Raw genomic sequence first — 22,745 nt, 5'->3', positions numbered from 1 at the left:
CCCCCCCCCCCCCCCCGCTATGGGGCGGGGAGGAGGGTGGAATCTCCCAGTAAGTATTACTTATTTCTTTGAGTGCCTGTTGTTTTTCCCTTTGGTATACTTGTAATGGAGGACTAAGAAAGAGAAATGTGAGCTGTCCCCTGATTTTTGTTGTAACAAAAGGCTGTTGCTGAAATTAGCTATTCTCCCCCTCCTACTACCCCAACACAGCATCCATTATTCTTCCCTTCCAAAGCTGTCTTGGTAAAATCAGCCCAGCTGAGACACCAGACTCAATGTGGGATATCTCCCATAGGATATTCAAATTTCTTCTTCTGGCTTGCCTTTTGGGTGCCAGGGCAAATCATTACGAAAGAGAGACTGAGACACTGCCAAATGGGAAAGGCAGACCAAGCCTGGCTGCAACTGGCTCTGTCCGGGGCCTCTTGATTCTCTAAGAAGAAAGCCAGTGTTCGTACAGGGCACATGGAGTTACCAGCTGTCCATGCAAAGGAACACCTGCCCTCTTCCACTAACCAGGGAATATTTTGTATTAAGTTGAGATTATCCTCCTTTAACATTTTATTTTTCCCTGTCAATAGTTTTGTATTAAGCTATTCAGAATTGTGTGGTACTTGTTTTTAGGATCCCATACTTTTCTTTTCATTAAAATATGCTGTTGAGTGACAATTCCTAGAATTTTCGTCAAATAACTTCTCATGTCAGTCCCCTTCATCCTCATTGCTTTCCCTCTAAAAAACTGGCATCTGGTAGTGATGATTTAGAAGTATTTCTGCTCACCTCATTCCTGATTCAGAGAAAAGAGTAGGGGTTAAGTCCGGCGCTTACACCATACGAAATTTAGTCCTGAGCAAGTATGGTTCCTACCATACGTATCTACTGGGCAAAGGAAGAAACTGAAACACAGCTGGGCTCCAAGACTCCTCAGGTTTGCACTGATGGTGAAGGCCTGAGCTCCTGTGTTTTAAAATAGTAAAACTGCAGAACGCTGGGCTACTGAATTAAATATTGTAGGTGCCGAGATGGGACTGGGAGTCCCCTTCACTGGGTAGATCACAGAGGTGTGTAGGAGATTGCAGAGTGGGCACTGTCCTTGTGGAAGCTGGGTGGGGAACTGGTAGGGCCTGGGAGGCCTCTCAGACACTGAGCTCTAATGGGCCTTAGATTGGGCCATTTCACTGTTATCACAAAATAAACAGGAGGCGCAGAGGTACGTTATAGCAGGCAACCAAGCAACGTCAGTCATGCTGGCCCTCCAACCCTGTCCTCACAACACGACTGGAAGACAGGTGTTCCTGTCCTCATTTTACAGAGAATGCAACAGTCAGCGAGGTGAAGCCTCTTGTTAAGGATCCTACGCTCAGTACATTGCAAAGGAGGAGCTCTGAGTTCTGCTCCTCTGTTCAAACCTCCTTCCAAACCAAACTCCAACCAAACTAAAGGGCTAGACTTTCCCATGTGTAAGACTACAGCTGGAAAGGATCACAGAGGACACATTTTAGGTCAGTTCTCTCTGTTCACAATACAAGAGAGTGGAGACCCTCGACAGAAGTGATTGCTAAGGTCACACGGCGAGTGCGTGACAAGTGGCACTCTCGGAACCCCAAGACTCGGTTTCTTCTTTCCTGTGCAGCCCGCTGGGGAGGCAGGGGGAGGAGTTGAGCCGGGTTGCAGCTGCCGAGGCCCCCGCGTTCCAGGGGCGGTCCCTGGCGGCCGCGCATTCCGGAGCCACCGGAGCAGAGCTTGCCCCGTGCCCAGCCGCGCGTACCGGTCACTGCTGCGCGCTCCCGCCTGCCCGGGGCTTGGAGCTACGGGGCACATTCGGGGCCGAGATCCCAGGGCTAGGGGTCGCATCCCACTGCTGGGGCCCATACCGTCCGAGGAGACCTGGAGAAGCGTTCCGTCTGCCTCTACCCCAGGAACTTTTCGCAGACCTGGCACGATCCAGCAGCGGCGGGGGCCGTGGGTTTTCAAAGGAGCTGTGCGGATCCAGGGTGAGTGGGGTTATTAAGTGTAGTGCCTGGGACTCTGGCTCTAGTGCTGCCTCTACCCCAATGCCCTCCCAACTGCCCTCTTTTCATCCACATTTCTCCCCCTTCATCACTTTTGCTTTTCTCTTTTCTCCTTCTGTCCGCCCCTAAGTTCCAAAGACCTTCGGCGCTCGATCTTGGGCCTCCCCGGAGGTCGGAGCTTGGATGGGTGGGCTCCCAGCCCCACCGGAAACGGGCCTCTCTCGCGTTTCCCTGCCCCTGCCCGTGGTTGGGGAGCGCGCCCCCTCCTCCAGCAGGCTCTGAAGCCTCTGCTCTCCAGGCGCGGCGTCAGGGCTCAGCTCCCCAGCCTGAGCACCGCTGTGGGCGCTGTGCCGGCAGTTTGGGTCTTTACACCACCCAGAGCAGCAGGCTATCTGTCTTACTTTTCTCAAAGTCCCGCGTGGAGGGCACCAGGGGTTTGGAGTCAGGGGTGGTGGGTTCCAGCCCTGGTCTGTCACGAGCAGTTTCTCTGTGAAATGGAGAAAATACCCTTTGCATACAGATCAAATGAAAAGGGAACGTGCAAAGTAACTTGGAGAGAAGCCTTCCTCCCAAGCTCCCTCCTCCTGCCGCTTAGGACTTGGTTGTTCCAATTGCCAGTTCTTTTGCACCCCTGAACCCCCTTGAGTGTAGGGACTGTCTACACTCCTTGAGTGTAGGGACTGTCTCTCATCCTCAGCGCTTGGCACAGGGCCTGGTGAACAGGCGCCCGATACTGCCTACTGAGTGAGAGAGAGATGTAAACCGTTAAAAACCATACAACTGTCAAGGTTGTTTTTTGGATTCAGTGGCCAGGCTGGGCTCTTATGCATGCAGCTCCACTTGTTTCTTCTTGACTCGTTTTAGTCTTGTTGGCACCTGGGAGCTCAAGTCTCACATTTGTCTATAGATTCCCTCAAAGCTCTAGGCTGTAGTGTTGAGAGCTGCTCAGTTATTCAAGGATGTAAGATTCCCTGATCATCTGCTATGATCTGTGGTCCCAGTGCGGTGGGTAAATAGTCCATAGTCCAGAAGGATTGTGAATGCTTGAATAGGGTGGGGCTGGGGGTTGGGTGAACATTTCTGGGGGAGTCAGGAGACACTGAGTTACCTTGAGGGGTTTCCCTATCTGGACCTTGCTTCCCCCACCTATAAAATGAGGAAGTGGAGGTGGAACAGTTGGGTGTCTGTGGTTAAGGGGGATGTGCTTTGGGGGTTATTCAGGGCACTCAGCAATCCTCTGAGCACATACGAGACAGCCCAGCTGAGCCTCCGGACATCATGTACTTCTGTCATAACAACAACCAAAAACAGCCAAGGAGAAGCGTTTCTCTGCTCCAACCGGGACCTCCTGTTTCCAGCTGTCTCGGGGTTATGAATCTTGCCACGGGGGTTATAACTCATGCCCCATCAGATCTTCCAAACACTGACCTCTCAGAGCGTCAGTGCTGTGGGGTCCACCCCATAAAACGTCTGGGGATTCCCTGTCTCTGGCCCAGCCTGAGAATCACTGAGCCGTGGTGAGGTGTTTGAGACATAAAACAAATCAGAGACTCTGGGGACCAAGTGTGGTTGGGTCACATATTGGGCCCAGGGGTGCCAGACCAAGGGGGTAAAGAGGTAGTTACAGCCTCAGATGCTTTCCCAGCCATATTCTGATCCTTTTTTTTTTTTTTTAAGAAAAGTGCTTCTCAGAATAAAATGACTCACAAGCAATTTTTGTTAGCAGTAGCTAGAGAATGGGTAACTGACCATTCTGGTGAATGTAGTGGTGGTCCTGCACCTGGTCCTTCTTGTGGCGTTTCTAAAAGAGGCCCCCGCAAAGATCCACCTTGTCGACTATCAGGTAAAATAAAAGAACATATTCTAGAGGAAATAATACCCACAGGACTTTAAAAAAAAAAAAATGCCGCCAGAAAATGTAGAGTCTGCTCTTCCAGGGGAAAGCTCAGTGAAACACAGTATATTTGTAATAGATGTTCTGTTCCCCTACACAGAGGTGCCTGCTATACTGCCTATCACACTGTAACGAAATACTAGAATGCTTTAGTGAGACATGTACAAAGTTTCAAATAAATACATGAAGTGCAAAAAAAAAAGAAAAGAAAAAGAAAAGTGCTTCTGTTTCTTCTCCATGGATTAAAGCATAAAAACACAGGAAATATTTCCAAGGAAAGAGGATCTTTATCTTGATTGTCTTACACTGCCACTATTGGCAGTGGTATCAAAGACACACGTGTACTCGCACTCACAGTTTATAAGAGTAAATGTTGGTATTACCACACATTGCTGACCCCCTCCCTGATTGGCCAGGTAAGCTGAATAATGTAATAATAATCATACTTGACATTTATTGAGTGCTTACTATTAACCAGGCATTATTTTAAGCATTTTACATAATGCTATGATATTTACCATAATCCTATGAGGTAGGGACCATCACTGCATCCATTTTATAGATGAGGAAACTGAGATCCAGAGAGAGTAACTCACGCATGATCACACAGGAAGTAAGTGGCAGAGCTGCAATTTGAACCCAGGCAGTTTGGCTCCAGGGCCTGTGCTCTGAACCTCATTGCAGTTGGGGGGATCTGGATTCAGATCTTGCCTCTGCCATTTACTTACAGGGTGACCTGGGGGAGTTAAATGAGAATTTGGCAGCCACTGGACTAGTGAATCACTACGGACTCTAGTACCCTTCCAACTCACTAGGGAAACAGACAGGGAACCTCAAGTGAGAGTGGTGTACATCTGGGAGTAAAGGCTAAGAGTTAGGTAGCCAGGAAGGGCAACAGGTCAGAATTATAATTGCCTGGCACATTAAACAACAGCAAAACAGATTCAGTGACTAAATCGTGTAGACTTTAAACTACTTAGTTGTGTGTAGATACAGCTTCCTTATTTTGTTGATTTGGATCCTGGTTGGCTGATTGGGCATGTGAATTGCTCGTAACCCACTACATAGGACCAGGGGAAAAGAAATGGAGGAGAGAGAAGGAAAGACAGAGAAAACAACTGGGTTCCCCAAATCAGTTTCAATTAATGATGACACATATCTGTCACACACATCACTCCTCCTAATTCCCTGCCCCAGGCTGACACTGATACTCAGGACTTTTCAACAAACCTCCACAGGGCAGGAGAATCCTTCTTAACACGGTGCTCTGGACAGCCTCTACGGATTGATTGTGAAGCGTCTGTCTAGCCCTCTCAGACTTCCCACTTCGTTCCTCTGGGATATGTACGGTCAAGGAAGTAACGAGGGGGAAAACAGGAGACCTTTCTTTTTGAGTGCCCTGGGTGGCATCTTAGGAAACACCCTGGGGCTTTTGAAAGATCAATCTTCTTTTTCCCTCACTCTTCTCTATGTTTTCTTTAATGGTTTTCACCCCAACACACCATCTTGACCTGGGGCGGAGCTCTCCAGGGAGCAGAGTCAGTCTTTGAGAGCTGGCCCCTTAGGGGTCACCTTGTCTACCCTCTCCTATTGACCTACAGGAAACTGAAGCTCACTTTGAAAGAGGGACTTACTGAGGATCACACCCTGCATTCGTTTTCTAATGCTGTAACAAATTACCGCAAATTTAATGGCTTCAAATATATTGTATTACAGTTCTAGCAATCATAAATCTAGTATGGGTCTCCCTAGAATAAATCGAGGCATCCTCAGCCTGCGTTTCTTTCTGGAGTCTTTAGGGGAGACTTGGTTCCCTGCTTATTTGACTTGCTGGCAGAACTCAGTTCCTGTGGTTGTAGGACCAAGGTCACTGTTTTCTTGCTGGCTGCAAGCTGAGGGCCATTCTCTGCTTCTCAGGCCACTGCATTCCTTGGCGCATAGCCCCCTTCCTCCATCTTCAGAGTAAGTAACAGCCAGTCAGGTCCTTTCTCTGACTCTGCTGCCTTCCTCTTCACTTTTAAGGACGCATGTGATTAGACTGGGTTCACCTGGATAATCCAGGATAATCTCCCCATCTCAAAGTCCTTAACTTTAATCACAGCTGCAGTGTCCCTTTGCCTCTTCCCTTGACTCCTCCCTCTGAGCCATGCTTCCTTGTTCATATTTAAGGTTTGAGGACCAGGATATGGACATCTTTGAGGGGTCGTTATTCTACCTACCATACACAGCAAGGCCCACTTTAGCAGAGGGACTTGTTCTGGATCACACATCTTGGCAGGGGATTTGCACCACTGTGGTGCCCTTGCAGCTCTATCACTGCCACCCCTCCGCCCCCCAGCCCCCTGAGAGCCGATCTCATGGAGGTCTCCTTTGTCAGCCCAGCAGCAGCAGGCACTTAGTCACTGACAAATAACAATGATGGATGGTAGAGGCTTAAACAGGATGCTGTGGATTTGGCCCGGGTTTCTCCTCTGCTGGCTCCCTGTTGGTTTCTAAGACTCTGTTATTGGCCGGGTCAGATGGTACGTGCAGTCTTGAACAGCTCTGGCTGCTTTCTGATCTCTTTGAAATATCCTGGTGTTTTTCCATTTTTCCAGCCACAGAGGAGCAGATAGAAACCCAGGCAGGGAACAAGTCTTTAGACTGTTAAGAATTTTGGAGGAGATAGAAGCCAACTGGGGTAAAATGAGAACAGAGTGCTCCTCAGGGACCTCGGGTCATTGGAGAAAGTCCTCTGATTTGCTTTATTTCACATTTTTGATAGTTGTGTGTCCTGCCCATTCCTTCCACTGGCCCCTTTCTTTGGAACAAAGGTCCCTGGTGAAATGGACTCCTTGCTGAGTTGGTAAATACTTGAGGCTAACTATTACATAACACTGTTTCCAAGAGTAAATGTGAGGCTGGGATGGCCTTCTCACACTGGACTTGTCATGAGAAATCCCCTTCCCTTTTATCAGCCTCTCTGTCCTCTTTGGAGAACAGAGAGAGAAAAGTCCATACTCCGGGCAGTAACCCCCCAACCCCTACACATCCACCTCAATGCCCAGCCCCTGAACACAGGGAATCAAAACCTGAATTTGACTCACCAGCCCAAGCAAGTCAGTAGGTGGGAAGCCTAGAGGACATTATTCTGAAAGGCCAGTGCTCCTCTGCCTTGCACGTACAAGGTGGACTGCGAAAGAAAGAGGCCCCATAATCCTTCCTCAGTGTACAGAGATCAAGTCAGAAGGTGTTATTTTATTCAAGAGATAAGGTTCTGGGGGCTTCCCTGGTGGCTCAGTGGTTGAGAGTCCGCCTGCCGATGCAGGGGACACTGGTTCGTGCCCCGGTCCAGGAAGATCCCACATACCGCGGAGCGGCTGGGCCCGTGAGCCATGGCCGCTGAGCCTGCGCGTCCGTCCGGAGCCTGTACTCCGCAACGGGAGAGGCCACAACAGTGAGAGGCCCGCGTACCGAAAAAAAAAAAAAAAAAAGAGAGATAAGGTTCTGACTTTAAGGTCATTGAACTTCTACAGGGATGAGGATCCTTTCTGGACCTCCCCCACTAACTAAGTTCTAGGAGTTAAGCTCAAATCTAAAGTTCCCCAGTCTGTCCATATTCATTTCTTTGTCAATCTCACATTCATTGGGCACTACTGTGTGCCAGAGCAGAGCCTGTGATGGGTGCTAAGTGAACAGGAGAGAACAAGAGATGATGCATCTACTCTCCTAGGACTTACACTGTACTTTGAGTGGGCAAAGATGGCCAATAAAAACAAACAAACAAGCAAACAAACAAGCTAGTTTCAGGCTGTGAAAAGTCTATGAAGAAAATAAAACAAGGTATGAGATAGAGAATGGCTGGTGGATAAGATGGTAATTTAATAGGGTGGGTCTGGAAAGGCTTTTAAGTTGAGATCATGGCCACTGAGACACTGGATATTGAAGAGATCTGGCGGCAAGAGCATTTTAAGAAGAGGGAACAGCAAGCGCAAAGGTCTTGAAATGGAACAGCGCTTGGGACACAGGTCACTAGGTACCCCAGGCTACTAGGTGGCCAGTGGGGTCCCTTCTTGGTACATGAGTTGCCCTCTCTGTCTGGCCTAAATGCTCCATTCTTTTCTGACAATCTCACCAGCTCTTTCAGAGGGTAGAGCCTTAGGAAGAGGTGCTATAAACTGGGCCTTGCTGGTAAACCCCCTAGTCTACTCCCCTGTGAACCATTACCTCATTGTTCACATTCTGCAAGCTGCTTCAAGAGACGCCTCCAGCCTAAGTGAGTCAGAGCTAGTTCTAGCTGCCTCCTCCCTGGCCTCCGTGTCTAGTGGAAAGGAATCATCAGCACTGTCTGCTCAGAGCTCTGGCAGTGCCGGACTAAGGCCACACCTGCAGGAAGCCACCTGCCTCTATCTGCCTTTTCTCCCACTCTAACATAATTAAGTTCGCCTGCCATCAGGAAGTCATTTCTTTTATTGCATTCTTCCTTGGAGAACTCCTTGGTGGTAAAACTGGTTGGATAACCACTGGCATTCTCTCAAAAGTTAACTGTTAGCTGCAGTTCAGATGTGGAGAGTGTGCATTTCTGGTGGAAGGTCAAAGCTGGGACAGACATCGACGGGCTGTTTGTTTATGAAACTATCACTACAGTTTCCTAATCAGTCGCAGAGCAGTCATGGTGTCCAAACTAATGGTGGAGCCTCTGAACTTTGTGTGAGTTTGGAAGCTGTGTTCACTAGCTCAGTTTAACATTTATGAAGCCCTTACTGTGTACCAGGCATTGTCCAAGTAAGTGCTTTATGTGCATTAGCTCATTCAACTTCCATGGCATCCCTATGAAGAAGTTACTATTAATAGTTATTATTATTCCCATTTTACAAATGAAACTGGAGCTTTAGGTTAAGTTTCTTGCCAAAGCCACCAGGACTGTATGTGCTCCCAACACACCAAGTATCTCATCAGCTCTGGGCTTTGTTGATGATGTTTATTCTACTGATCTTGCCTTTCCCCATATTTCTTTCTTTTGAACTCCTACTTACCTTCAAAGTCCATATCAAAAGCCCCCTTTTTTGTCTTCAGTTTTACTTAGACAAAAATGAAGGCATGAGGATTAATATTTTTTTGAGCATCTGTTATTTTCCAGGACTCCATACATATTCTCTCACTTTATCCTCACAATAGGATATTGCAGTGCAGTGCTTTTAGTGTCCCTATTTTAAAGATGAGAAGACGGGTTTAGCGTTTTTAAATAACTTGTCTAAAGTCATACTTTTAAGGGTGGAAAGCAGGATTCAAATCAAGTACTCTACTTCTTTCTCCCTTGGAGATAGCATGTAGTTTGTACCTTTAGTCCACTTTTCTGCCTTGTATTGTAATTCATGTCTTTCCTCCAGAAGAGCCTGAGCCTCTTCAGGGAAAACACTGTATTTCTCTCTGCCTCCTAAGGGAAAACACTGTATTTCTCTCTATCTCCACACCCACTCCCCAGTGTTAATCACAGTGCCATAAATGTTTTTTGAATTAGAATGAATTGCTACTCTACTAGCTTCATACTTGGACTGGAGAAATAGGTCAGCTTAACCAGTGATGCTGCTGGTTGATTAAAAAAAAATTGCTGGGCTTCCTTGGTGGCACAGTGGTTGAGAATCTGCCTGCCAATGCAGGGGACACGGGTTGGAGCCCTGGTCTGGGAAGATCCCACATGCCGCGGAGCAACTAGGCCCGTGAGCCACAACTACTGAGCCTGCGCGTCTGGAGCTTGTGCTCTGCAACGAGAGGCCGCAACAGTGAGAGGCCCGCGCACCACGATGAAGAGTGGCCCCCGCTCGCCGCAACTAGAGATAGCCCTCGCACAGAAACGAACACGCAACACAGCCAAAAAAAAAAAAAATAATAATAATAAATAGCATTCCCTTGAAAAAATTGTTAATATGGATTAAGCATCTATCATCTTTGTTGATAAAGCGAAGACACAGTCCAAGTTAGGGATGCTAACAAATTCTAGCCAAAGGGGTGGATATTTGCAGAGAGTCCCTATGGTCAGGAATTATTAATCATAGGACGAACATTTGTAGAGTGTTTACTGTTTGTCAGAACACTGCTAAGTACTATATGTGATTATCTCATGGAGTTCTCCTAACCCTACAAGGCAGATACTATTATTTTCCCATTTTTGTTTTTGTTTTCAGCTGAGTAAATGGAAGCATTAGGAAGTTAAAGTAACTTATACAAGGTAGGTCAGCTAGAAAGTGGTAGAGCCACATTTAAATCCAAGCCGACTGGCCTCTAAGACTGGGCTTTTAACACTACTCTGCAGTCTGAGTGTTTAGGAGCTAATTCCCTGCTGTTTCCAAGTATTCTGTCCACTCTAAGAGCTTCCATCACCTTACCTGATTACAGGAGCTTGGGGCTTTGCTGACTTAAGAAATGTTTATTCAGTACCTATACCACTGAGTAGAGAGGGAAGGCATTCTGTGAGGAGAACGGAGCTGTGTTGGGTAAAATCAGTGCTGGGGCAGAGCTGGAACCCAGGCAAAGTCCATTCCTCTCCTAGTCTTTTGTCCTCTATGCATGTTGGCTTTTTTTTTTTCCAATTTGGTGGAATCTCCCACTACAAGTAGGATTCCATTGTCTCTCCCTCTCTTCTCTGATGTTCTTACCCAAGGTGAGGAATAAATAAGTTACAAGGCTTAGTCATTACGTTCTTCACTGGGTTGATCTGCATTTGGACCTTAAGTCAAAGGGATGAAATACAAACGCTGGAACTATATCCATGAGTGCTTCTGACAGGACACTGCCTTGCTTTGCTTTTGGGGTGTGGGTGTGTGTGTGGTCCTGGAAAACTATCTCACTGCCTCACCTTTAGGGAAGTTGTTTAGGGCTCTGGGCCTAAAGGTCCCCTTAGGTTTTTATATAGTAAAAAAGGTACAGTCGAGAAGCCTGTACCAGCCACTATGGAAAGCAGTATGGAGGTTCCTCAGAAAACTAAAAATAGAATTACCATATGATCCAGCGATCCCACTCCTGGGCATATATCCGCACAAAACTATAATCCCAAAAGATACACGCACCCCTCTGTTCATAGCAGCACTATTCACAATAGCGAAGACAGGGAAACAACCTAAATGTCTACTGACAGATGAATGAATAAAGAAAATGTGGTACATATATACAATGGAATACTACTCAGCCATAAAAAAAGAATGAAATAATGCCATTTGCAGCAACATGGATGCAACTAGAGATTATCATACTAGGTGAAGTAAGTCAGAAAGAGAAAGACAAATACTATATGATATCACTTATATGTGGAATCTAAAATATGACACAAATGAAACAGACCACGGACATAGAAATCCGTGTGGTTGCCAAGGGGGAGGGGTTTGGGGGAGGGAGGTTAGGGTTAGCAGATGTAAGCTATTATACATGGAATGAATAAACAACAAGGCCCTACTACATAGCACAGAGAACTATATTCAGTATCCTATGATAAACCATAATGGAAAAGAATATTTCAAGAAAGAATATATATATATGTATAACATTCACTTTGCTGTATAGCAGAAATTAACATAACATTGTTAACATTGTTAATGTTAATGTTAATCAACTATACTTCAATACAAAAAAAAAAAGAAGCCTGGCTGGCTCTCATTTGTTATATTAGTTTATTCTCTATCACTGCTTTCTCCAACCCGATGCCCCACCGTCTTCTCCCAGCTCCCATCTGAAACAGGATAGTGATGGAATTGGAAAAGAGCACTGCGAGTCAGGAGGCCTGCATTCTCCCCTGGGTCCTGCCATTAACTTGCTATGTGACCCTGTCCTTCATTTGTAAAATGGAAGGTAGATGATGTTGTTTAAGCTAGATAGTGTCTAAATTCTGTGTAGATTTCTAGAATACCATTATTTTGTAGAAGTTTCACCTCCACGGAACAAACCCAGTAGGATACAGTATTGCTGTATTAGTTTTCTATTGCTACCATAACAAATTACCACAATTTTGTGGCTTAAAACTACATTCAGAATCTCACAGTTTCCTTGGGTCAGGATTGCAAGCACAATTTAGCTGGGTCCTTACAGAGCTTCAGTAAAGGTGTCAGCCAGACCTCCTTGTCATCTGGGGGATCCTTTAGGGCAGAATCTGCCGGTAAGCTCTTTCAGGTTGTGGGTAGATTTGTTTCTTGCAACTCAAGGCCAGCAGAAGAGTACCTTTGACCTAGGGAAAGCTTCAGCCCTCTTTTAAAGGACTTCTACCTGATTAAGTCAGACCCATCCAGGGTAATCTTTTCCATTACTTTAAAGTAAGCAATTCTAGAACCTTAATTACATCTGCAAAATCCCTTCACCCTTGTTACGTGACCTAACCTAATCACAGGGTAACACCAGGGAGCCACCTTAGAATTCTGCTTACTGTCATTGCTTTACAGAAATAGCCTATTTACAGTTGTAACTGGAGCATACTAGAGCCAGCTCTCTATTTTCTGAGTCAGGTCAAATGACTTAATGTATGAAATAAGTTCTAAAACTTACTTGTTCCTACACTAAAACTACTCTGCTTTGAACTTGCTTTTTGAATGCAATACATTATGCTTCCCTTTATTCTAATGTAATTACTCTCCAAGTTATTCTCTTCCAATACCATTAATGAATATATAGTTATTCATAGAGGAAATAATCTAAATATTAACTTTTTATTTTAAATTAGTTTTTCTACTTGAAATTATATATTGTAGAAAACTACTAATTTAAGAAGTTTTCTGTGTCCTTAGGTAATTTCTAAATCTTTTTGTTCCGTCAGTATTTGAGAGAGATGTGTTGAACTCTCCCACTATAATTGTAAATTTGTCCATTTCTCCTTATAATTCTGAGATTAGGTATATTAAAATTAAAAATCATTTTATCTTTTGGTATCTCTAGTTATACTTTTTGCCTAAAAGTCTACTTTGTCCGATGATAAGATAGCTCTACTAGCTTCCAAAATTTGTGATAGATGGTATTTCTTTTGTTTCCATTTACTTTCAACATTTCTGAATCCCCATGTGTCTCTTGTAAAAAAATATATATATATCTTTATATGCTCTGATAGTTTTTGTTAGTTTGGGTTTAAATTTACTATCTTTTTATGTGCTATTTGTCCCACCTGCTCTGCTTCCCCCCTCTTTTTCTTGTTTTCTCTGAAAATCACGTACCCTTTCGCTACTTTTTTTTTTTTTTAAAATATTTATTTATTTATTTTTGCTGTGTTGGGTCTTCTTTTAAATGCGTGGGCTTTCTCTAATTGCGGCAAGTGGGGGCCACTCCTCATCGCGGTGCGCGGGCCTCTCACTATCGCGGCCTCTTGTTGCAGAGCACAGGATCCAGATGCGCAGGCTCAGTAATTGTGGCTCACGGGGCTAGGTGCTCCGCAGCATGTGGGATCTTCCCAGACCGGGGCACGAACCCGTGTCCCCTGCATTGGCAGGCAGATTCTCAACCACTGCGCCATCAGGGAAGCCCCCCTTTTGCTACTTTTAAATGGCTACCCTAGAGATTACAATATACATCCTTAATCTAACAAAGTCCAATGTTATTTGGTTATCTTGCCCTTTCCCAGACAATGCCAGAAAATCAGAACACTTTAATTCTGTTTCTTCTGCTATTTATTTACTGTTATTGAATATTTAAATCCTGTATTTTTATCTGAAATTTTATTTCATCTTAATACTTTTCAGTTATTTTTATTCACTTTAAAGAAATCATTCTGCTTTCTAGATTCCATTGTCTCTGTTGAGAAGTTAGCTCTCAATCTAACTGGTTTTCATTTGAAGATAATCTTTTTTTCTCTTTGTCTCTGGCTTTCAGCAGATTTACTATAATGCACCTAACTATGGATTTCATTTTATTTATCTCGCTAGGACTTCATAGGTCTTCTTTAGTTTGTGAATTGATGTCTCTCATCAGCTTAGTTCTTTCTTTCTCTAATGTTGTTTCTGCCCCATTTTCTCTTCTCTCTTTGTAGGACTCCAGTTACATGTATGTTGTATTGTGGCACTGTTTCCTCTATACCCCTTACCCAGTTTTCTGTATTTTTCACCCTTTTATTCGTCTGCTTCATTATGATATTTTCTCTCTGATCCTCCACTTCACTAATTCTTTTTTCAGCTATGCTTCATCTGCTGTTAAGTCCATTCATTGAGGTTTTCTTCTTTCAATTAACTGCATTCGTCAGTTCTAGAATTTCTATTTGGTTCTTTTAAAAAATCTGTTGTGTTCTTTCTTATAGTTTCCATTTCTCTGTGAAAATTTTCAATCTTGTTTTATTTTCTCCTCAAACATAGTAATCAAGGTTACTTAAAGTGTGTGTCTGTCTGACAACTCCAATATCTGGAGCCCCTGTAAATCTTTTCTTTTTTTTTTGGCTGCGTTGGGTCTTCGTTGCTGCGCGTGGCTTTCTCTAGTTGCGGTGAGTGGGGGCTACTCTTTGTTGCAGTTTGCGGGCTTCTCATTGTGGTGGCTTCTCTTGTTGCAGAGCACGGGCTCTAGGCGGGTGGGCTTCAGTAGTTGTGGCACGAGGGCTCAGTAGTTGTGGCGTACGGGCTTAGTTGCTCTGCGACATGTGGGATCTTCACAGACCAGGGCTCGAACCTGTGTCCCCTGCATTGGCAGGTGGGTTCTTAACCACTGCACCACAGGGAAGCCCTGTAAATCTTTTTCTATTGTCTGTTGATTATGATGGTTCCATTCTAGTCACCTTGCCTTTTTTCACTGCTGCTTATTTTTGGTCATGATTGGACATTTGAATAAAAAATTTGAAATCTGAATGAAAGCTTGAATTGTGATGTTATCTCCTCAGAGAGGTTGTAAGTTTGCTTCTGCCAAGCACCTGAAGGTACTAGTGATCTGGAACAAACTTAATTCAATTTCAGGGACTGTGATGCTTCAAAGCTGGGTTGCAGTCTCTGGGATTGGTATACTTCTTGTTCACTCTTAGCACTTAGCTCTTTGAAGTCCAGACTCCAAGTGCAGGGGTTTTGCTTTCTCTGTCTTGGGAGTCTTGTACTTTTGAGTCTGTCAGAAACACTGCTTAGCCTCCATCCTCCACTAACGGAAATGCTGCTTCAAATGCCAGGCTCACCTCCCTGAATTTCTATCTTCTTCCAGATCTTAGCCTGGTAATTCTTCATTATTTTGCTACTTCTTAGTGCCTTTGAGCAGACTTTGGGGGGGCCTAATTTTTCCAGTCCTCAGTAAGAAGATTGGTCAAAATTATCTAGTCTGTCCTTAACAGAAGTGAAAGTCCTGATCTTTGTAGATTGCATCTCTCTCTTTTTAAACTGAGGTGTAATTAGCATATGACATTACATTAATTTCAGGTGTACATGATTCAAAATTTGTATATGCTGTGAAATAATCATCACAATAATTCTAGTTACCATCTAGTCACCAAAGTTACAAACTTTTTTTCTTGTGATGAGAAGTTTTTTAAGATTTATTCTCTTATCATTTTTCAAATATGCAATACAATACTCTTGACTATAGTTACTGTGCAGTATATTACATCCCCACAACTTATTTATTTTGTAACTGGAAGTTTGTACCTCTTGACCCCCTGCACCCATTTTACCCACACTCTGACACCTCTTCCCTCTGGCAACCACCAATCTCTTCTCTGTATCTATTGCTTTGGTTTAGTTTAGTTTTGTTTGTTCATTTGTTTTTTCACATTTCACATATAAATGAAATCAAATGGTATTTGTCTTTCTCTGACTGGCTTATTTCACTTAGCATAATACCCTCAAGGTCTATCCACATTGTCACAAACTGCAAGATTTCATTCTTTTTTTTTTTTGCGGTACGCGGGCCTCTCACTGTTGTGGCCTCTCTCGTTGCGGAGCACAGGCTCCGGACGCACAGGCTCAGTGGCCATGGCTCACGGGCCTAGCCGCTCTGTGGTATGTGGGATCTTCCCGGACCAGGGCACAGACCCGTGTCCCCTGCATCAGCAGGCAGACTCTCAACCACTGCGCCACCAGGGAAGCCCAAGATTTCATTCTTTTTATGGCTGAGTAGTATTCCATTGTGTATATACACCTCACCTTCTTTATCCATTCATCCATTGATGGACAGTTAGTTTGTTTCCATATCTTGGCTATTAAAAATAATGCTGCAATGAACATAGGGCTGCATATATCTTTTCAAATTGGTGTTTTTGTTTTCTTTGGCTAAATACCCAGAAGTGGAATTGCTGGATCATATGGTAGTTCTATTTTTAATTTTTTGAGGAAGCTCCATACTGTTTTCCATAGTGGTCGCACCAATTTACATTCCCACCAAGAGTATACAAAGGTGCCCTTTTCTCTACATCCTTGACCACACTTATTTCTTGTCTTTTTTGTAATAGCCATTCTAACAGGTTGAGGTGATATCTTATTGTGGTTTTGATTTGCATTTCCCTGATGAGTTGTGATGTTGAGCATATTTTCATGTGTCTGTTAGCCACCTGTTTGTCTTCTTTGCAAAAATGTCTATTCAGATCCTCTGCCCATTTTTCTAATCAGATTTTAGTTGTTGTTGTTGCATTGTATGAGTTCTTTATATATATTGAATATTAACCCCTTACTGGATATATGCCTTGCAAATATTTTCTCCCATTGAATAGGTTGCCTTTTTATTTTGTTGATAGTTTCCTTTGCTGTGCAGAAGCTTTTTAGTTTAATGTAGTTTTTTTTATTGTTTATTTTTGCTTCTGATGCCCTTGCCTTTGGAGTCAGATCCAAAGGATCCTTCCCAAGACAAATGTACAGGAGTTTACTGTCTCTGTTTTCTTCTAGGAGTTTTATGGTTTCAGGTCTTTAATCCAGTTTGAGTTAATTTTTATGCATGTTGTAAAGTAGTAATCTAATTTCATTCTTTTGCATGTGGCTGCCTAGTTTTCTCAATGCCATTTGTTAAAGAGACTGTCCTTTCCCCATTGTGTATTCTTGCCCCCTCTGTAGTAAATTAATTGACCGTATATGTGTGGTCTTATTTCTGGGCTCTCTATTCTGTTCCAATGATCTGTTTGTTTTTATGCCAATACCATGTTTTTGTGATTACTGTGGCTTTGTAATACAGTTTGAAATCAGAGAACACGATGCTTCCAGCTTTGTTCTCTCTCCAGATTGCTTTGCAACTCAGGATCTTTTGTTGGTTCCACACACATTTTAGGATTGTTTGCTCTATTTCTGTGCATACCTTTTCTTAATTCTCTAAATCTAGAATGCCCTTTGACCAAAAACAGTAATAGTCTGACCTGGACTTAAAAGAGAGCTATGGATCTGGCATATCCCTGTTCATACTCCTGGATCTGTGTGGGTGCTTTGGAGGCAGCTGTACGTAGTGGTGAATACAGGGTCAGGTTTGAATCCCGTTTACTAATTTTATGATCACAGCCAGTTAACCTCTCTCAGATTTAGTTTCCACATCTGTAAAATAATATATCCTGCACAGGATTACTGTGAAGTTTAAATAAATTAATGTATGGGACAAGGCCTAGCACAGTCCTTAACAGTTGGTATTTGTTAAACAAATGCTGGCTTATGTAATTCTATGTTTAAGGGGAGGGATACTTAACTTCTTTGTGCTTCTTGGAATTAAAAGAGTCATGTCTTGGGCTTCCCTGGTGGCGCAGTGGTTGAGAGTCCGTCCGCCTGCCGATGCAGGGGACATGGGTTCGTGCCCCAGTCTGGGAAGATCCCACATGCTGCGGAGTGGCTGGGTCCGTGAGCCATGGCCGATGAGCCTGCGCGTCCAGAGCCTGTGCTCCGCGACGGGAGAGGGCACAACAGTGAGAGGCCCACGTACCGCAAAAAAACAAAAAAACAAAACAAAAAAGAGTCATGACTTTTGAGTAAATAATAGTAACTCCTAAGAGAGTATCTTGTATATAGCAAGTACTTAACAAGTGAATGAATGAATGAACACCCTAGACAGAGTTACTAGTCCTGAGAGTGCTCAACCAAAAACTATTAGCGCTGTGTCAGACAGGTGAAAGTTATTTGTTGGGGAGTGAGTCTCATAATTGAAAGGTAGATAGATAGCACAGATTAGTCACTTTGAATTTGGTTATTCTAAAACTCCTGACTTGTAGGAAATTTTAATTTATGAAATGTATATTTTTTTGTTGGCGCTAGAAAATTTGCCATATGATAGAAGTGACTGGAAGGATTCTTTTTTTTTTTTGTAAAAGAACTTTCAGTTACTTAAGAAAAATGGTCCCAAAAGTAAAATTTGATGTTTCTGAAGCAGGCAGCAGGGAACCTCTGCTTTCCTTCCTAGACTGGACCAAACAGACTACTTGATAGATGGGATGAATTTCCCACTTTTGGAGAAGGTACAGTGTTTTCCTCCTTTGGAGGAACTACCATTTTTTCTTTTTTTGCCCTTACACTTAGTCTTATTAATGGATACAAAATAGTCATTTTGGGATTCTTAACTTTTCCATTGCTTAAACTCATGGTCTAAAGTGGAGCCATGATGTCTCCAGGTCACAGGGCAGGTGGTGTAGGGCCTAGATGGTGTCAGTGGCTGATGGAGCCAGTGGCTCCTTTGTTTGTCAGCTCAGGGTGACTTTAACATAGTTTCTTAGACAAACACATCGAACATATGTTAAAATTTATTACTTATTAACGAGGTAAATAGATAAAGTATACCGGTTTGAAGTAACAAGAATTTAGGCCTGACTGCTGTTTTACCTTCCATGGTCATAAAAACATTATATTTTTATCAATGATAAGGTTAAATTTGTGACATGAATGGCTTATGCCATATTCCAACTTGACGTATTCATTAGAAATCACAAGTAATATATCTGCAAAGCAAACAATAAGCTTATTGATCTATAGTTATTCATTAGATGTACCAAGAAACAGTTTTATGCCCTCACAAGGAGCCAGTCACCCAGATGCCAGATGAGGTCAAACAGAAGTCAGCGAGTCCTGCTTTTTCTCAAGCCAATTTTTCCAGCATATGCCATTAATGGTGCTGAACGTATGGTTTGTGTAGTTCTCATTTGGGGGAAAATATCTTTTCTTTCACAGTGGGGAAAGGTGGAAGTTACTGGAACCTCTGTTACATGGGAGGGAACAGCTCATCACAGAACACGCTGGAGGACTGAGAGGGTTGAAACAGGGAGAGGGAGCTCCCTGTGCCCTCTGACTCCTGGCCACGTGTATGGCCAGCCTTAGAGCCCTGAAGGGCCCTTGGAGAACATCACAGCTTGTGGCTTTCAATCTGTGTTCTGAGGAGCGCAAGGGGTCAAGGAGCACCTGAACAGATGTGCTGTACCAAGTGAGCAGCCTGTGCTAAGTGGGGACACCAGAAAAGTAATTAGGAAAAGTTATGTTCTCAGATCTTTTCAGTTAGAAGAAAAAAATGACTTTAATTTCAATTATAACATGTACATTTTGGTGTTATGGTTTAGTATTGCTTTGAGTTTGAATTATATATGTGAAGGGGGTGGGCACCCTAATGTTTAGTGCTTAGGGCCTCTAAGGATTCAGCTCTGCTTACTGGATAGGACCCCAAACCCCTCTCGCTGAGCACTCCCCAGCAGTCTAGAGGAGCTCCAGTTTTATCTGTTTTTCTGACTGGGTTTTATACAATTTCATGTGTGAAAAAGTAATAGTGGTACAGTCTGGAATACAGGTTACAGACAAAGTTTCATTTATTCATCGATTTGTTCTGTTTTGTTTTAATTAGGGCCAGTGATCTGATCAGATTTATGTCTTTGAGTGATCATTCTGGAAGCGGGTGGGCTTGAAGGTGGGGGAAGACCTTTGGGCTTCAGTTTTGCCACCTGTGAAACTTCAGTGGTTTTTGGTTGTGGATGAGCCCTGAAGCCCGAGTTCCCGTAAATGACAGGTTTTCCTTATGAAAATCAGCCAGGGAGATTATGTGTTCCTGGCATTTGGAGTTACAGAGACTGTTTGATGTTAATGGGTTTACCGGAAAGGGCTTTTGTGTGGTTCTTTTGGCCCAAGGCAACCAGCTATTGATGTAATCAGGAGACCACAACGAATGATTTCCCCCACCCCTCTCCCTCTTTAACAGTGTGCGTCTCCTGTGACTCACGCTTCTGTGCCTTAGACCTTGGAGAAAGTGACCATGTTTCTGAGGCTGAGGCAGGGCCAGCCTGTGCCTCTTCCTCCAGGGCAGGCCGCCTGCATTACAATCCTGTGGCCCTGAGAGCCTCCTAGAGGCTTCTCCTCCATCCTAGAATGTGCCCGCATCTGACTTAGACTGGCTACAGGGCGCGGAGGAATCCCAAATCGTGGAGCTAGGAAGAGTGGTAGAGGCCTTAGAGATCAGGGATTCCCAAAGCTGGCTGCACATTCAAATCACCTGGGAAATGGGAGTGGGGGAGGCCCCTCTGGAGTCTAATTCAGTAAGCCTGTGATGGGACCTCGAAGCAACGTTTTTTAAACTGTCCTTAGGTGGTTCTCACTTAGCACAGTATACGGCATTTGGTGACCACTAATCTAGTCTCACACTTTAATTTTATTTGGCTTGAAAATTTTATGTGTATGTATTTAGTCTTTTTTAATAAAGAAAAAACAAAAACCAAAAAGCCCATTTTTCCATCAACCGGTTGACTTGAAAAAAATTAAAAATAAGACATGCTCATGTTTATAAAACTCAACAGTATAAAAAAAAAATGAAGAATGAAAAGCAGGAACTTTTCCCACTCCTAGTCCAACTCCCAAAGGTAATCACTATTAACATTTTCTTCGGATTCTGCTTATAAATGATTTTACTTTTATATATCTTCACCTCTCTATCTACTTAATTCTACAAAATCTGAACCAAAGGAGTTATCCTATACACATTATCCTGCACTTTATTTTTTTCCCCACTTAGGACTATTTTGGAGCTCACTACAGATCATCATTCTTTTTGATAGTAACTATTAAATAAGTTAATATTTGTAACACACTTGGAACAGTGCATGGTGTGTAGCAAGCACTGTATATTTGTTAAATAAATGAATGAAAATTGCTGCCTAGTGTTCCATTATATGGATATACTCTACTATTTATGGATACTTCTGTTGTGTTGGTTGCTATAGCAGACAACGCAGAAACAAACACCCTAGTATGCATATCCTGGAGACTGTACCTTGGGTATGGTAATCAGTAAAATTACTTTATGCGGCCACAGTGGGCATGGAGCCAAAGGCATTAAAAAGGAAAAGCTATTGATTTAGGTAAAAGCAGGAGATAGGACTGGAAATGGGGATTTTGCCTGGGACCTTGAATCACAGGATTATAAATCTTTGATCTAGAAGGAACTGTAGGAGATTGTTTATTCCGGCCTTGTGACTTCTGGGCAGGGAACATGTTGCACCTGTGGTTCCCGGGTTGTGTGCTGAGCCCTGGGGAGCCGCAGTGAACTCACTGGAAAAGTGTGTGTCTGGGAGCTGTGGGATCTTTAAAATTTTTGACAGGAATATTGATATTTGACAACACTCAGACATTGTGCAAACTACTAGTTCAAGATAATTTACAGTCTAACATTAATCAGACTACATTCCTTTTGGTGATGCTATATTTTGTGATGCTGAGTTTTTGGCAGTTGCCATGATACTGCAAGCACAGCACACGAATGTGGAATAGGAAGTGAGCACGGCATCGTCCCATCTGACTCCAAAGTTTGAAAAGTTGTGCAATGCCTCACAGTCGCACACATGCCGTAAATGGCTGAGAGTGAAATACAGATTTTTTCTTTCAATTTCTGTGTATTATATTTTCAAACAGCTACTCATTTGTTAGGACATAAATGTTTATTAAATTGAAACTAACTACTTAATAAATGGAACTGCTAGGTATTTCTTTTGGCCTGGAGTGCTGTGAGAAAATTACTGAAGGTGCTGTGAATCGAAAAAGTTTGGGAACGACTGATTTACATCTTTATCCATCAGAACTCTTTTAACTGCAAGTGAGAGAAACCAAACTGACACTGGCTTTAGCAAAACTAGAGGATTATTCGCTTATATATCTGGGCCGTCCGAGGTTGCAGATGGTGTCAGACTGGCTGGGTTCAGGTACTCAAATGAGGTTGTCAGGACTCCACTTCTCTTTCCATCTCTAGGACATGCTGTCACATGTGGGCAAGAGAGCCCCATGCCCATCCTTTCCAGACTCACATCCTTTCAGTTTAGCAATCCCGGCAGAAAGAATCATCTTTCCCAATAGTTTGTGAATAAAAGCCCTGGGAGGACTTTGGTTGACCTAGCCTGGGTCACTTGCCTGTTCCTGAATTGAGGCTATGGAGATTTGTAATGGCCAAGCCTAGGTCACATGTGCTTCCCTGTGCTCAGGTGTGTGCCCTAACTAAACCACACAGAAAAGGCAGGTTCTTCAGAAAAGAGGAGGACCTGTTACCAGGAGAAAGGGAGAAGGGGTGCGGGACCAAAAACAATGAATTTCCCACTTTACAGATGAGGGAACAGACTGGTGGTATGATAGTTTAATAGTTAAACATGAAAATTCTGGAGTCCCACCCACCTGGCTTTGCTTCCTTGGGGAAATTAACCACATCTACATCTTTTAAGGCTTTAGAGTCTTCATCTCCAAAATGGAAATAACTGAAGATAAAGGCCAAGAAATAAAAAAGCATGACAATAATAGTCCCTAGTGCAAAGGGCTGGTGGCTGAAGTGAGGACTAAGTGAGTTAATACATGTAAAGTGCTTAGGATAGGGCCTGGCACATAGGAAGCCCACAGTAAATGAGGCTGTTACTATTATTGATCAGGCGACATTAACGAGTACGCAGCAGATGGTAAGTGACTTACCTTCTGACTCCTGGGGTACAAAACAGTGAATTCCTCTTTCCTGTCTGTTGC

The sequence above is a fragment of the Lipotes vexillifer genome, unplaced genomic scaffold (genome assembly GCF_000442215.2).
Source record: "Lipotes vexillifer unplaced genomic scaffold, Lipotes_vexillifer_v1.1 scaffold121, whole genome shotgun sequence".
In the NCBI taxonomy this organism is placed as follows: domain Eukaryota; kingdom Metazoa; phylum Chordata; class Mammalia; order Artiodactyla; family Lipotidae; genus Lipotes; species Lipotes vexillifer.
The sequence above is the reverse complement of the archived record's forward strand: the minus strand, read 5'-3'. Positions refer to the sequence as shown.